The 13,564-nt window shown below is 39.8% G+C and overlaps 1 protein-coding gene across 3 annotated transcripts in view; it reads right to left on the reverse strand.

Moving 5' to 3' along the window:
- Positions 1-13,564, reverse strand: part of MACROD2 (mono-ADP ribosylhydrolase 2) — a 1,912,358-nt gene that overhangs the window by 182,001 nt on the left and 1,716,793 nt on the right. The window lies entirely within an intron of this gene.

Consider the following 13,564-nt stretch of genomic DNA (forward strand, 5'->3'; position numbering starts at 1 on the left):
ACAGCTCCTCCACCCACCCATTCATTAGGCATGTGACCTTGGAGAAGTTACCCAACAGTTCTGAGTTTCGGGTTCATCAGCTATAAAATGGGATAATAATGCCTCCTCCATATAGCTGCTGTAAGGATTAAATGAGATAATGTCGCATAACGCACTAGGACAGCTACTGGATATTAAGTGCTAAATATTAGTTATTATTACCACCAAACTTTAAGTCTACTTGTTACCATATCTGTCTTACAGATGCCCTTCTCCAGATCATAAATTCTGCAAAGTTAAAGGCTATCTCTTATGTTCCTTTGTATTCCCTGGTATGTAATACAATTAATTTTATACACTCAAATCCATAAAGAAATTTCTGCTGAATAAAATTTCTGAGGTTTTATTTTTAATTTTCTCTGATTTCTCAGTCAAATTGGAGAACTCCCATGTTTATATTTCCTATCTATCTCTTACACACCAGGACAGCATGGATCTAGGTGATGATTTGCAAACAATGAGGACTCAGTAAGGATTTGTAACTTCCTCTCAGATATATGCTTTAAGTTTAGTAATTTCTTAGCCAAATTTATTCAATGTGACACTCTTCAAAGTGCTAATTATAAATGAAGATTATAGACATACCAGTCACTGGGAATGAAAAATGCATTTAATTCAAGGTTTTAGGAAAGTAATTCTTGATGGGCACGGTTAATTTTCAAAGAAGTAAATTTTCTTCCACTCAAATTGTTAGAAATACTAGTGATGTCCTATATGATTTATTTCTTTCATTTTTTTCTATGAATAGAATTTTGGGAGAAAGAATATCTTTCTCTTAGGAATATAATTTTCTAACCAAATGATTATCAAAATGTTACAAAGTAAACTCTTCACAGATTCTTCCCTGACCTTAATATATTTAAACAGAATTTTATTTTTCAGAGCCATCTAAAATATCTAGAACCATCTCTATGACAACAGACTTTCTGGAATCTCAGAGTGGGATGAAAAAGAGTCTCCATATTTTCCAGGGAAAGATAAAGGAAGAGTCAAAGATCCCTTTGCTTGCCAACTATGTATCCATTTGTCCATGTGGCAAACACTCATTGGTAACCTTTTGTATGTGTGGCTTTATGCCTGGGCAAATAGAAAATACCAAGACGAATCAGATTACACAGTTGTCTGGAAACTTATCATTAGTAAGGAAAGTAAGACGTGCAGATACACTTGAACATATAATAGAGAGTAGTCAATGCCATTACAAAAGGTGTCAGGGTAGGGATATCTGCTTCCAGTGAGGCTACTGGGAAGGGTTTTTGGAAAATGTGACATTAGAGCTGATATTTGAACTTTATAGACTATACTGATAGCATCATCCCTAGAATGTCCCCAGGTGTTGAAGGATCAGACTCGATGTTATTATCCATTTACTCATTCATTTCACTTATTTATCCACATAGTGGTTAAGAGTATATCCAAGATCTGGATTCAGACTGCTTGGGTTTACTTCCAGGCCAAACCATATATAGCTATGCAATCTCGGTCCAATTACATACACCTATACCTCAGCTTTCTTATCTGAAAAATAGGGATAATAAAAGCACTAACTTTCTAGAGCTGGTAATATGTGATACATGTAAAGTGCTTACATGGAGTAAGCAGTCAATAAATACCAGCTATTAGTGTTATGGTGTCATTATTATTACTACTTTAACTACTCAAACAACCATTTATTGACCAACACCACATGTCGGAACTATGGAAGACCTTGAAGATGGAGCTGGCAATCTAGTCCCTGAAAAAGCTCGCAGAGAAGTGGAAACAGCAATCAGAAGAGGAAGTAACAGATTCTCTGATGCAGATAGCCGGATGTTTAGCTGGGAAACAGACAAGAAGCAGCTAGGTCAGAGAGAAGGCCTATGAAGGAGGATTTCCAGAAGAGGTGAGGCTGAAGTTGAATCCTAAAGTGTGAGTTCAAATTAACTCCTGCCGATGTGGGTGCCCTGCCTACACCTCCTCGTTCCTTGACACTTCTGTGCTTGCCAGCCTGACTTCCAGCCACCAAACCCTAGGTCTCTGCCTGAGGGCTTTCTCAGCCCTGCCAGCCTGACTTCCAGCCACCAAACCCTAGGTCTCTCCTGAGGGAGGCTGCTGGAGAAATATCAGGGAATTAAGACCCCCAAGAGGGCAGCTTTTCACAGGTGACTGCCAGGATTTGCCCAAAGTACTTTAGTTCTCTTGCTTCTCAAGTGGGCTAATTTGGAAGCTTCTCCCAGAGTCCTCCGCTCTCCATCCCAACCCTGGGATTGAGCCAATGGTTAATTTAATTTATAATGTAGCCCTACTGTCTTCCTTCCCTTTCCAGTCTTCTTTCCCACTCTCCTGCCGGTGATTCCTGGGATCATCTCCCAAATAAATGACTTCCACTTGAATTCTTGTTTCTGGGTCTGCTTCTAGAGGGATTCAAACTAAGAAAAAGGTGATCACACTGAAACGAAGGGAAACACATCTGTGAAAACACATGCATATGAACAGCCAAGATGTTTTTAAGGCAATAAAACTAGCTTCCGAGGGGCTGAAGGGAGGAGTTACAGGGGAATTATGGGTAAAGTGGCCTGTTCAAGCCGGTTAATGAAGGATCTTGCTGGGTATGATGGTCAATTGCATGTGTCAATGTAACTGGCCCACGGAATGCCCAGACATGTGTCATACATGACTCTGGGTGTGTCTGAAAGAAATTTCAGAATGAAATTAACATTTGAATTGGTAGACTGAGGAAAGCAGACAGCCCTGGTAATGTGGGTGGACCTCATCCCATAAGTTTAAGGCTGACTCTCCCACAAGGATGAGGGAACTATTACCGGACTACATTTGTGCTGGGGCATTGGGGTTTTCCTGCCTTTGGACTCAACTGAAACACTGTCTCTGCCTGGGTCACAAGCTTGCAGGCATTTGGAACAAAGCAACATCATTGGCTCTCCTGGTTCTTAGGTCTCCTGGTTCTTAGGTCTTCAGACTTCCACTGGAACCCTGCCATCAGGTCTCCTGGGTCTCTAGCTTGCTGACTGCAGGTCTTGGGATCTGGCAGCCTCCATAACTGCATGAGCCAATTCCTTATAATACATTTATATCTACATCTATATTTATATCTCTATCTAAATCTATATCCACTATTGGCTCTGTTTCTCTGGGGAATCTTAATACCTCAGATTGAAGAATTTAAATTTTATCCTGAAAATTACAGGGTTACTAAACAACTTTAAGCAGAAAATGACACACCAGCTTTTGAGAGAGAACATTTTTCATAAGAGAAATTTACTAATAAACTATAAAATGCATGCCTTAATATTTTGGTATTATTTATATTAAAATCCAGCACAGAGTAATTTTGGTCTACAAAGCACCTAATGTGCTGTTACTTATTAATGAAATCCACTTTAGTTCAACATTATTCTATAAAATGTACTCACTTGAGCCATATTTATGCAGCACATTTCCAGCAAGAATTTTTTTTCTAACAAAACTGGGGAACAAAAAAGCAATATATGAAAGAAGAGGATAAGCCTATGGAGATAAGGAGGCATGCCATTCAAAATTTGGAAGCAGGGGCGCCTGGGTGGCACAGTGGTTAAGCGTCTGCCTTCGGCTCAGAGCGTGATCCCGGCATTATGGGATCGAGCCCCACATCAGGCTCCTCCGCTATGAGCCTGCTTCTTCCTCTCCCTCTCCCCCTGCTTGTGTTCCCTCTCTCACTGGCTGTCTCTATCTCTATCGAATAAATAAATAAAATCTTAAAAAAAAAATTTGGAAGCAGTCAGGGGACTGATGGAGCATGGGCACAGAGCCACTGCCCTTCCAACAGTTCTTCAAGCATCGTGCTTCTTTGTTAGAGGACAAAAATCAAATAAAAGGTTCTTAGCCAAAGTGATACAAATATCATTTCAAAATAGAGGGCAATTCATCAGGTGGTATTGTTCTGTGTGTTCGGAAATGCCGATTCCAGAAAAACTCCTTCCCTTCCTCGGCAGAAAGGACCCAGTGGCTGAGGCTCCATTTCATCTCACGGGGCCTCTCTGACGTTAATTTCATAATGGATGCTGGTTTTATTCACTACACCCTCTCTGCCAGGTTACCCTGTTGTGTTCTGCACAAAAGTACAAATATGGGGGCGCCTGGGTGGCTCAGTTGTTGAGCGTCTGCCTTCGGCTCAGGGCGTGATACTGGTGTTCTGGGATCGAGCCCCGCATCAGGCTCCTCTGCTGAGAGCCTGCTTCTTCGTCTCCCACTCCCCCTGCTTGTGTTCCCTCTCTCGCTAGCTATCTCTCTCTCTCTGTCAAATAAATAAATAAAATCTTAAAAAAAAAAAGTACAAATATGACTAAAGTTCTCATTTTGATCACAAATGAGTGTGAAAACAAACTGGTTTCCCATAAAAAACCAGTTTTCAGTAATAGCTTTGTGCACTTTAGAAACCCCTTTAAGAACGTGTCTAACCTACTTTGAAGTCTGTAATATCTACTTCACCTTCTTTAATGGAAGACAGAGTTTGCTGAAAAACAGAGTATGCTGTGGATTTTGCAATCACTCGAGATCGGTCTTACTCCTTTATCCAGAGTCGCCATAAGGAATGCAGTCTTTTGGAAAATAAATGGTATAAAAAGAAACAGGTTACAAAACCCTGCAGAACTGTAGTTTCGAGTGTGGTCTGTGGACCAGCAGCATCATCGTCACCTGGGAACTTGTCAGAAATGCAAATTCTCAGGTTCCACTAAGGATCTATCGAAGCAGAAGCTCAGGGAGGGACCTAACACTTGCTTCACAAGCTCTCCAGGAAATGCTCTTGCAAGCTGCAGCTGGAGATCCGCTGAACTGATATTTGAGTGCTGGAGGAAAAGCTTTCAAAAACATTAGATGTCCCACTTTTTCGATATCCACGCTGAGTTACTTGGTGATATTTAACCAACACTAATACTGGTGAGGGGTGCCCATGCCAGATGGTTGCTGGGACTGAGGAACAGTCATTCTCTCCATAAGATAGTTTCCTTCTGTGCTGGAAATTGCCCATCTATCACACAGCTGGATGGTACAGTTATCGTGGCCCATGGTTAGGACCCCAAGATTGGCTAAGAGACCTGTATGTGGATAGAAAATTGCTGCAAAGAGGCCTGTGGGTTGCATGGAAAAAGAAGTACGTTATGAAGGAGAAAGTTACCCTTATGGGGTACTAAAGCAGCCTCTCCACTCCCCAGGGGAAAAAAAAGGATGGGCACCTGAAATTCCTTTGTCAAAAGATTTTGGGGGCATCCACACCAGTAGTCAGGTCTGCCAAGCAGAACAATTATGACAATCTAGTTGTGGCTTTTATTTCATGTGCTCTCAAGTCCTCTCTCTTAAGGCTTAATTCCTTCACACAGGCTTCTTCTGTATCCCTTATCTTTTAAATATTTCATTACTAAGGGCTTCTAGGAGCAATTTACATTTGCAGAGAGAGGAAATATTATTAGCCAAAATAAAGTGCTCCAAGCTTTTCAGGATTTCCGTGAAGTATGGAAGATGTACATTTCAGACGACGGTATGTGAAACTCGACAAAGCAGAAATGCCAGGCAAAGAATGACAGATAAAGGGGACGTCCTTGCAGTGTAGAGCTCTTCCACTAAGTGGAAAACCTGGACCTACAGAGTCTAACAAATTGCTAACCTCACTTTCTGCAAGGCAATTGACAGAAGGAAAAAAAAACGAGCCAAAGGTTGTCCCCTTCCACCCCACCCCAACAGGTCCTTGGTCAAGAGGAGTACTCAAATCTTATTAATTTATAAATAAATCAATAAATAAAAGGCACTGCTTAAAAATGCATAGTTCTGCTGTTTCTGGCTTGGCAAACGGGGCACACAATGGTATCGATGACTGAGATATAGGATTTCAGAGGAGAAAGATGGGGTGGGGGGAAGGATTTTGAATGTTTCGGAGGCATTGAGTTGGAGATGCCTGGAGACGCCAGCTGGAGTTGGCCTATGTGCGGGCAAGCATACTAGAGAAGCCTGGCAAGAAGAGAAGTAGAAGACAGAATGGTCAAGGGGATAAAGGCTGCCCAGCGAAGTGAGACAAGGGCTGCAAAGGGTCATGGGAGTCACGTAATCCAATATACACTGGTTTAGTAACCATGCTGGACCCATCGAAGAGCTCTCTATGACCTCAACAGTGACCGCTGTAACAGGGTACTGGAAGTCACTAATCGCTCTAGATCACGGAGTGAACAGCAGTTGAAGTTGAAAACCTCAAAAACCTGTAGCTGAGGGTCCAAGTCGGAGAAACAGATGAAGAAGAATAAAAGTTGGAGGATTTCATTTACTCTATTCCTTATATTTATCTCTATTCTTACCTCTGGGTCTTATTAGGAATTATGTCATTCACACACTGTACCTCGAAAAGGGTTCTTTCTCCCCCTATGCTGGCCTCAGTGTGTTTGCCCACAGAACAGAAACCAGTCTACCCAGGACATTTGAAGGGTCTTTTGGAAGCACCATGCGTGGGTCTCTGTAAAGATGCCTACAGCATCTCCCTTCTCCAAGCCGCGTTTTGTCTTGTCTTTGTTTTATCGAAACCTCCTAATGAGATCAAACTCTGCTTAGTCAAGGTCTGTGTCCCCAGATCTTTACGTGTTTTGCTGTTTATAAGCGTTTGCTACACACGCCGCACAGTTTCCCCTTTTGAAGGGACAGACTGCTTTCAGTCTACGCCTGCTGCTTCTTCCTGCATTCAGGTTGCCTGGTTACAGCAACACTTCACTGGATTTTCATTGAAGGCAAAATGTGTTTGTAGCTTTTGAGGCCCATCAAGTGGAAACGGTTCACACCCAATGCCTAAGAAGGCAGTCAACTCATTTGTGTCACGTTACAGAGAACATGTCTTGTATAATCCTAAACATCAATGGGACCCACATGTTAAAGGTGTACAAACGTGCAAAAATGTGCCAAGTCACCGTAAATATTCATAATTAAAGAAATTTCTGAATTCTTTCACTTTGTAGTTTTTGGGTTTTTTCCTCTACAACGAATGTGCCATTTGGGAAAAAAAAAATGTACAATTCAGACCGGGTACGCAGGTTTTTGCGTGTGTTTCTTTGACTTACACAAAGACAACTGGTGAATTCGTTCGCTAGTGTTGCTGTCATGAACTGCCACACATGTAATGGCTTAAAACAACACGAATTTGTCATCTCGCAGTTGTGTGGGTTGAGGTCTGACCTAGATCTCAGTGGGCTATAATCACGATGTCCCCACGGCCGCGCTCCTTTTGAAGGCTCTTGGAAAGGATCTGCTTCCTTGCCTTTCTGGCTACTAGAGGCCATATTCTTCAGCTCGTGGCCCCTCTTTGCCATCTTCAAAGTCGGTGACCCACATCTCTCTGAATATTGGTCCATAGCCATTATCTCCTGGTGACTCTCTTCTACCTCCTTCTTCTAACTCCTAAGGACCCTTGTGATTATATTGAGCCCACCCAGGTAATACAGGATAATGTCCCCATCTTTTGGTCATCTCACTAGCGACCTACATCTCATCTACAATCTTATTTCCCCTTTGTAATGTGACCTAACATATTCGCAGGTTCTGAGGTTTAAGGCATCCTTGAGGGAAGGGCATTTTTCTTCCTACCATACTTTGTAAACCAGGAAGCATATTACTTTGCCTAAAAAGTATCTGAGGAGAACTAAGAATAATCCTATTTAGAAATAAGATGACTTCTTTTGGGATCAAGTACATAGGCTTAATATAAAGGTGATTTTTGAGTTTTTGAGTTTTCAACTTCATTCTCTAACAAAGAGGGTTTCGTCTTTCTTTTTTACTTTTCTTCCTTTCTTCCATTCTTTCTATTTTTACATTTCTCTTTCATCTTTCTTTTGTCTTTCTACCATTCCTCATTGATTTGATTATAAAGAAACAATATCACAAAGACAAGGGACAAAATGGGAAATTCCTCGCAACATATATTTGAAAGAACTAAGAACCTGACTATACAAAAGGTTATTACAGATCAATAAAAAAAGGTGAAATAGTAAAAAATGTGTGAAGGATATGACTAGCAATTTCTCATGAGAATTTTGGAGATGCAATAAATAACTGAAAGAAAGAAAAAGCCGTACTAGAAAAAAAGGAAATATACATTAATAACCTGATTTCATGTATAAAAGTGGTAACATCAAAAGATGAGAATGTGTCCGATTGGGGGGAGTGGAGAAAAGTAAACTCTCATATACCGCTCATGGGAATGTGAACTCAGTGCAATGGGCTGAAGGTTTGTGTCCCCTGCAAAATTCGTATGTTGAAATCCTAACCCCCAATGTGATAATATTAGGAGGTGGGGCCTTTGGGAAGTAATTAGGTCATAAAGGTTGAGTTCTCACGAGTCCCTTATGGAAGGGACCCCAGAGAGCTCTCTCTTTCCATTGTGAGAGTACAATAAGAAAATGGCCACCTGCAACCAGAACCCCACAGCACTGGCACCCTGATCACTCAGGGTGCTTAATGCAAGGTATGGGCCTTCACATTTTTGACTCTAGGAATGATGACCCCTCGGTTGTTCAGTATATGACATTGACCCAGAATGGTCAATTTGACAATTATTATAAGTGTCTGGGCTAGTGTATGCATTTTGAAAAAGTAATTCCACTTCTCGAAAAGTATTCTTAAAAAATGGTGGTTGTATGCTAATATCTATCTATAAAGATGTTTTTCTGTTAAGTGTTATTTATAAATGAATAGAGAAAAATTTGCAATAATAATTCCCAGTTCAACTGTATGAGTTTGGGTAAACACTGGGTCCATTAAAATTATGTTATGGAAGAATATATAATGACATGAAAAAAAGTTCAAGACTTGTGGTGACACACAGCAAGTGATAAGATTGCATTTCTGATCGTTTGCATTTTTCATTTTAAAGGACCCGAAGGATAAAACGCAAAAGGTAATTCATTTTCGATGGCTTGTATCTTCTTCATTTTGATGACCTACTTCTACTATAAATCTGTACTACTTTTGTAATAAGAAGTTATATGCTTTTTAATTAAGATGGTCACAAATAATTAAAATGCCTCCTTTTAAAATTGTAATAAGAAAAACACACGAAAAACAACAACAAAAATTGTAATAAGAAATAAACATGCGCAACTAACGAATCATCAAACTTTACATCAAAAACCAGGGATGTGGGGCGCCTGGGTGGCACAGCGGTTAAGCGTCTGCCTTCGGCTCAGGGCGTGATCCCGGCGTTCCGGGATCGAGCCCCACATCAGGCTCCTCCGCTAGGAGCCTGCTTCTTCCTCTCCCACTCCCCCTGCTTGTGTTCCCTCTCTCGCTGGCTGTCTCTATCTCTGTCGAATAAATAAATAAAATCTTTAAAAAAAAAACAAAACAGGGATGTACTGTATGGTGACTAATATATATATAATAAAAAATATTTAAAAAAAAAGAAATAAACAGGGATATTTTAAAATTTATGATGCTTGGTCTAGACACCTCTCCGAATATTCATTTACATTGTTATGTATTCTATTTGGAATGGGTCCATTACTGTGTTTGCACATAATGAAAGCAAAGCATAAAAAGGTTAAGCGAAATGCGCAAAGTCATACGATTACCTGCTGCTGAGTGTCAACACTTCTCAGTCAGGGATTCACGGATTGGAGATAAGCACCCTACTTATTCCACAGATCCTTCCATCCGAACTGCCCTTCCTCCTCTCTGTCACTTACAGAATCCTCGGCATCACCTCTCTGTTCCTGCTTAACCCTGAAGGTCACATTCTTCATGAAATTTGCCACAACCACCCTAGTCCTCAGACATATTTGTCTCTGAATTCCTGGGTACTTTGACCATACCAATGCTACATTTGATTATTTGCTAATGTTGTCTTCCAACTGTTCTGCACAATACTTACCTTTCAGGCATATTATAAGAACTATATCTTAAATGCAGCAGGGACCAAAACCTTGGGTATGTAGTAGGCATATAATAAATTATTTGTTGATTGATGGACAGAAAGACAATGCATGATGTTGGATGAGAAAAGCTTACAAAATCAACTGAGAAGAGGAGATGAAGAAGAGGTCATGTGAATACTTCGTCTTGTTAGATTTAAGAGAGTAAATCCAGATAAAATTTTTAAAAATATCATGCCCATTTTTCAGAGGATATAACTTAAAACATTATTTTGGAGAAATACTCCTTCCTGCAAAATACAGTTGAGAATAATTGCAATAAACCAACGTAGGCTTTCCCTAACATGGGGGAGGGGCTGACCACGGGATTTTTTTATTTCCAACATCAGGATTCTTTGACATAGTTCCAAAACTGTAAATTTGACATTGTTATTATGAGGAAAATTAATATCCCTAAATTCTCTATTAGAACTTAGACTCTAATAAAAAAATTGACCTCCATATTCCAAATCTTTGAAAAATACACACAATAAATCCTGCATACTGAAAAATAAAAACCTTTTATGTAAAGAACAAAGAGATCTCTGAGTTGAATCGTATAAATATTATTTGCCATAGGCCATCTAATCGTGTACTGTAACTATAAATTATTTGCAACCAACGCATATGGTAGTTCCATAAAGTAGTCACACTAGACTTTCAAAGAATACATCTGGAAGGAAAAAGTCAAATGTGCTTCACCCACAGCAAGATATAAAACTGTTGGAAAAAAAAATTGTTGCTGGTTTCTTTCCTTTTATGGTTCCTACTGCATTTCCATGATGGGCTCTGTTAGGGGTGGAGTTGTGTCCCCCACAATATTTTGTTGAAGTCCTAACCTCCAGTACCTCAGAATGTGACTGTATTAGGAGATAAGGCCTTTAAATAGGTGATCAAATTAAAATGAGATTATTAGGGTGGGCCCTAATCGCATATGACTGGTGTCTTTACAAGGAGAGGGAAGATTAGGACACAGAGATACACAAAGGGAGGACCTCACGAAGACACAGAGAGAAGGTGGCCATCTATAAGCCAAAAAGAGAGACCTCAGATGAAACCAATCCTGCTGACCCCTACATGCTGCATTTCGAGCTCCAGAATTGTGAGAAAATGAGTTTCAGTTGTTTGAGCTCCCCAGTCTGTGGTACTTTGTCATGGCAGCTCTAGTGAACTATGACAAGCACTTCTCCATCTTCCCTGTGGTCATGAGTAAGGAGCTTTTGGTTTTCCAGTGACGACCTCGCTCCTGCTCACCTTCTGGTCAAAGCACTGCACTGCCTAGATGATGGGGTTGGGATTTGATTTTGAGATCCATAAGGTACCAATTTGACTCATAGTAGATGGTTTCCATGAGGACATTTACAGGTATTAGAAGAGAGAGAAGCATGGCAGCTCTGAACAATGATGGGCAGCAGATGACATTGGGAATGAGACTTTTTCAGTGCTCCAAATGCATCCTTGAAGTCGAAGCCACCCTTGTCTGGAGACGCTCTGAGGAAGCGAACCTATTATCGCTTGTGCAATGACAGATGCTGTTCTCAATTTCTAAATAGAGCTCTGTTGCTTCCTAGCCATATGCCTCATTTTCTCAGGTATGCATCATTTTCCATATCAAAAAGCAGGGTTACTATAGTGCCTACTCTCTTAGAGTTAGCCTGAGGATTACCTGACTTAGCCTATGCATTTGACCGAGAGAAAACAAGGCATAAATGTGAGCTATTATTCCTATCATGAATATTAGGTAGTAGTTTTGCATGTGTTGTATCTTTAATGTGATCTAACCTCCCTTGTACTGTTTTCCTATACATTTTGTCTCAGATTTCTGATTATGAAATGTAAGGACACGGGATTAATATACACCAAAACATAGGTATTTAGTTTAATATAAAATGACTTTATTTCCCCAAACTATTATTATTGCATTGGGAAGGATAGTCTGAATAAGTCAGTCTAGGGGGGATATATAGCAAGTCAGAAAAATTATATTCCAATCAAAGATGGTACAGTTATGAATTAACCATAAATTCAAATTATGGACAGATAATGTATATCATTTATATTAGCAGTCACACATTCCATTAGAAGTCACCTTTATTTCATATTGCATATTCAGAATTCACAAATGGCTGATGCTTCAGCATTGTGGAAATACTCAACAATTTGGGGGGGATTTTGACATTTAGTTTAAAAATGTGCTTACTATTATAAATATGCACTGGAAATAATTTCATGAGCATGCTATGATTCAAAGTATTGATATAAAACTCAGGATGATTTTATTATTATTTCATTTGCTCAAGTACTAAGATGCATGTTGGACTTATTTAGAGTAGCAATTTTTCAAATAATAATTTATTTCCATAATTATTAATGCATTCTAGACCACTAAAACTGTTCCACTTAGAATAAATGTATAGTATGATTTTTGACTTTGCCTCACTGGAAATATCTGCTGATGGATAGATTTGTTTTAATATCAATTGATCATACTTATGCAATTATTTTTTATCATATGCTAGAGCAAAAACAAGTTTTTATCTCAGAAGACACAAAAATGAATGTTACATCATAATTTCTAAACACTCACGAAGTCCAAAATGATGAAAGCTTATGAAATATGCTGTGATATTGACAAGACATGAGAATATTTGCATCACACACCATGGCAAGTCATATTTTTTTTCATGAATGAACATTTTCTCAAGAATACTTAAAAATACAAAAAAAGAGAGAATACTTAAAAAATATAGAAATGCAGGCACAGTCGGCTCCCTGCAGTTATGTAGGAAATAAAGAGAAAGGATGAAACAAGGAGACTGAAACAGAAAAAAGAGTCATTGGATTATGGGGAGAAGAATTTATTAAATTTAGCTCATACTAACAACTACTTACTCAATAGTCGCTAGGTGCTTTACATGCTGTAAATTACTGAGTTGCTGAATTTTTTTTTTTAAAGGGGTAAAGAAAGGAGAAGGGAGAAGGTAAAGGAAGAAAAAAAAGAGGCCACAATGACAATCCCTTCCTTCATCCCATGGGGAGTTTCTCTGAATTCACAGTATGGCCTCGTTAGGGAAATACTGTAGTTAAAGGCTCCAGTTAAATACACATAGCAGATTCACCTTTCAGTGATGAAACTAGAGGTTAGGACTTCACGTTACTCAGAGGAACTTAGTCCACCTTGAACATTAGCACAAAGCTGAACATGTCCAGCAGTTTTCTGTAGCCGTTCTGGACAGCTACCTGTGTCCCACTCTGATCTCCAGGGACGGCATCCTGGATTTACATTTACTGGATGGCTCTGGCAGGCTGCCAGTACGGGCGAACGTGCGCCACTCCCTCCCTCCCACCTGCCAGAGCCACCAGGGACATGGATATGGAAATCTCAAAAGGAAGCTTGAAGGCAGGCATCGACAATGCTCATGGTAGCTTGAAAGTTCCTGGAAGCCATGCTTACCATGGCTGAGGAAAGCACCTTGAGCACTGTGACTTGAAGGGCACCATCAAAATAGCTAGACATTAAACAAGCCTGGAAGAGGAATAATGGGGGGGTGATATTCAAATTAACCGGTCCAACCAAATCTAATGACACACTCAATCAATGTAAACAAGGC

Source organism: Ursus maritimus, unplaced genomic scaffold (assembly GCF_017311325.1).
Source record: "Ursus maritimus isolate PB19 unplaced genomic scaffold, ASM1731132v1 scaffold_22, whole genome shotgun sequence".
NCBI lineage: Eukaryota > Metazoa > Chordata > Mammalia > Carnivora > Ursidae > Ursus > Ursus maritimus.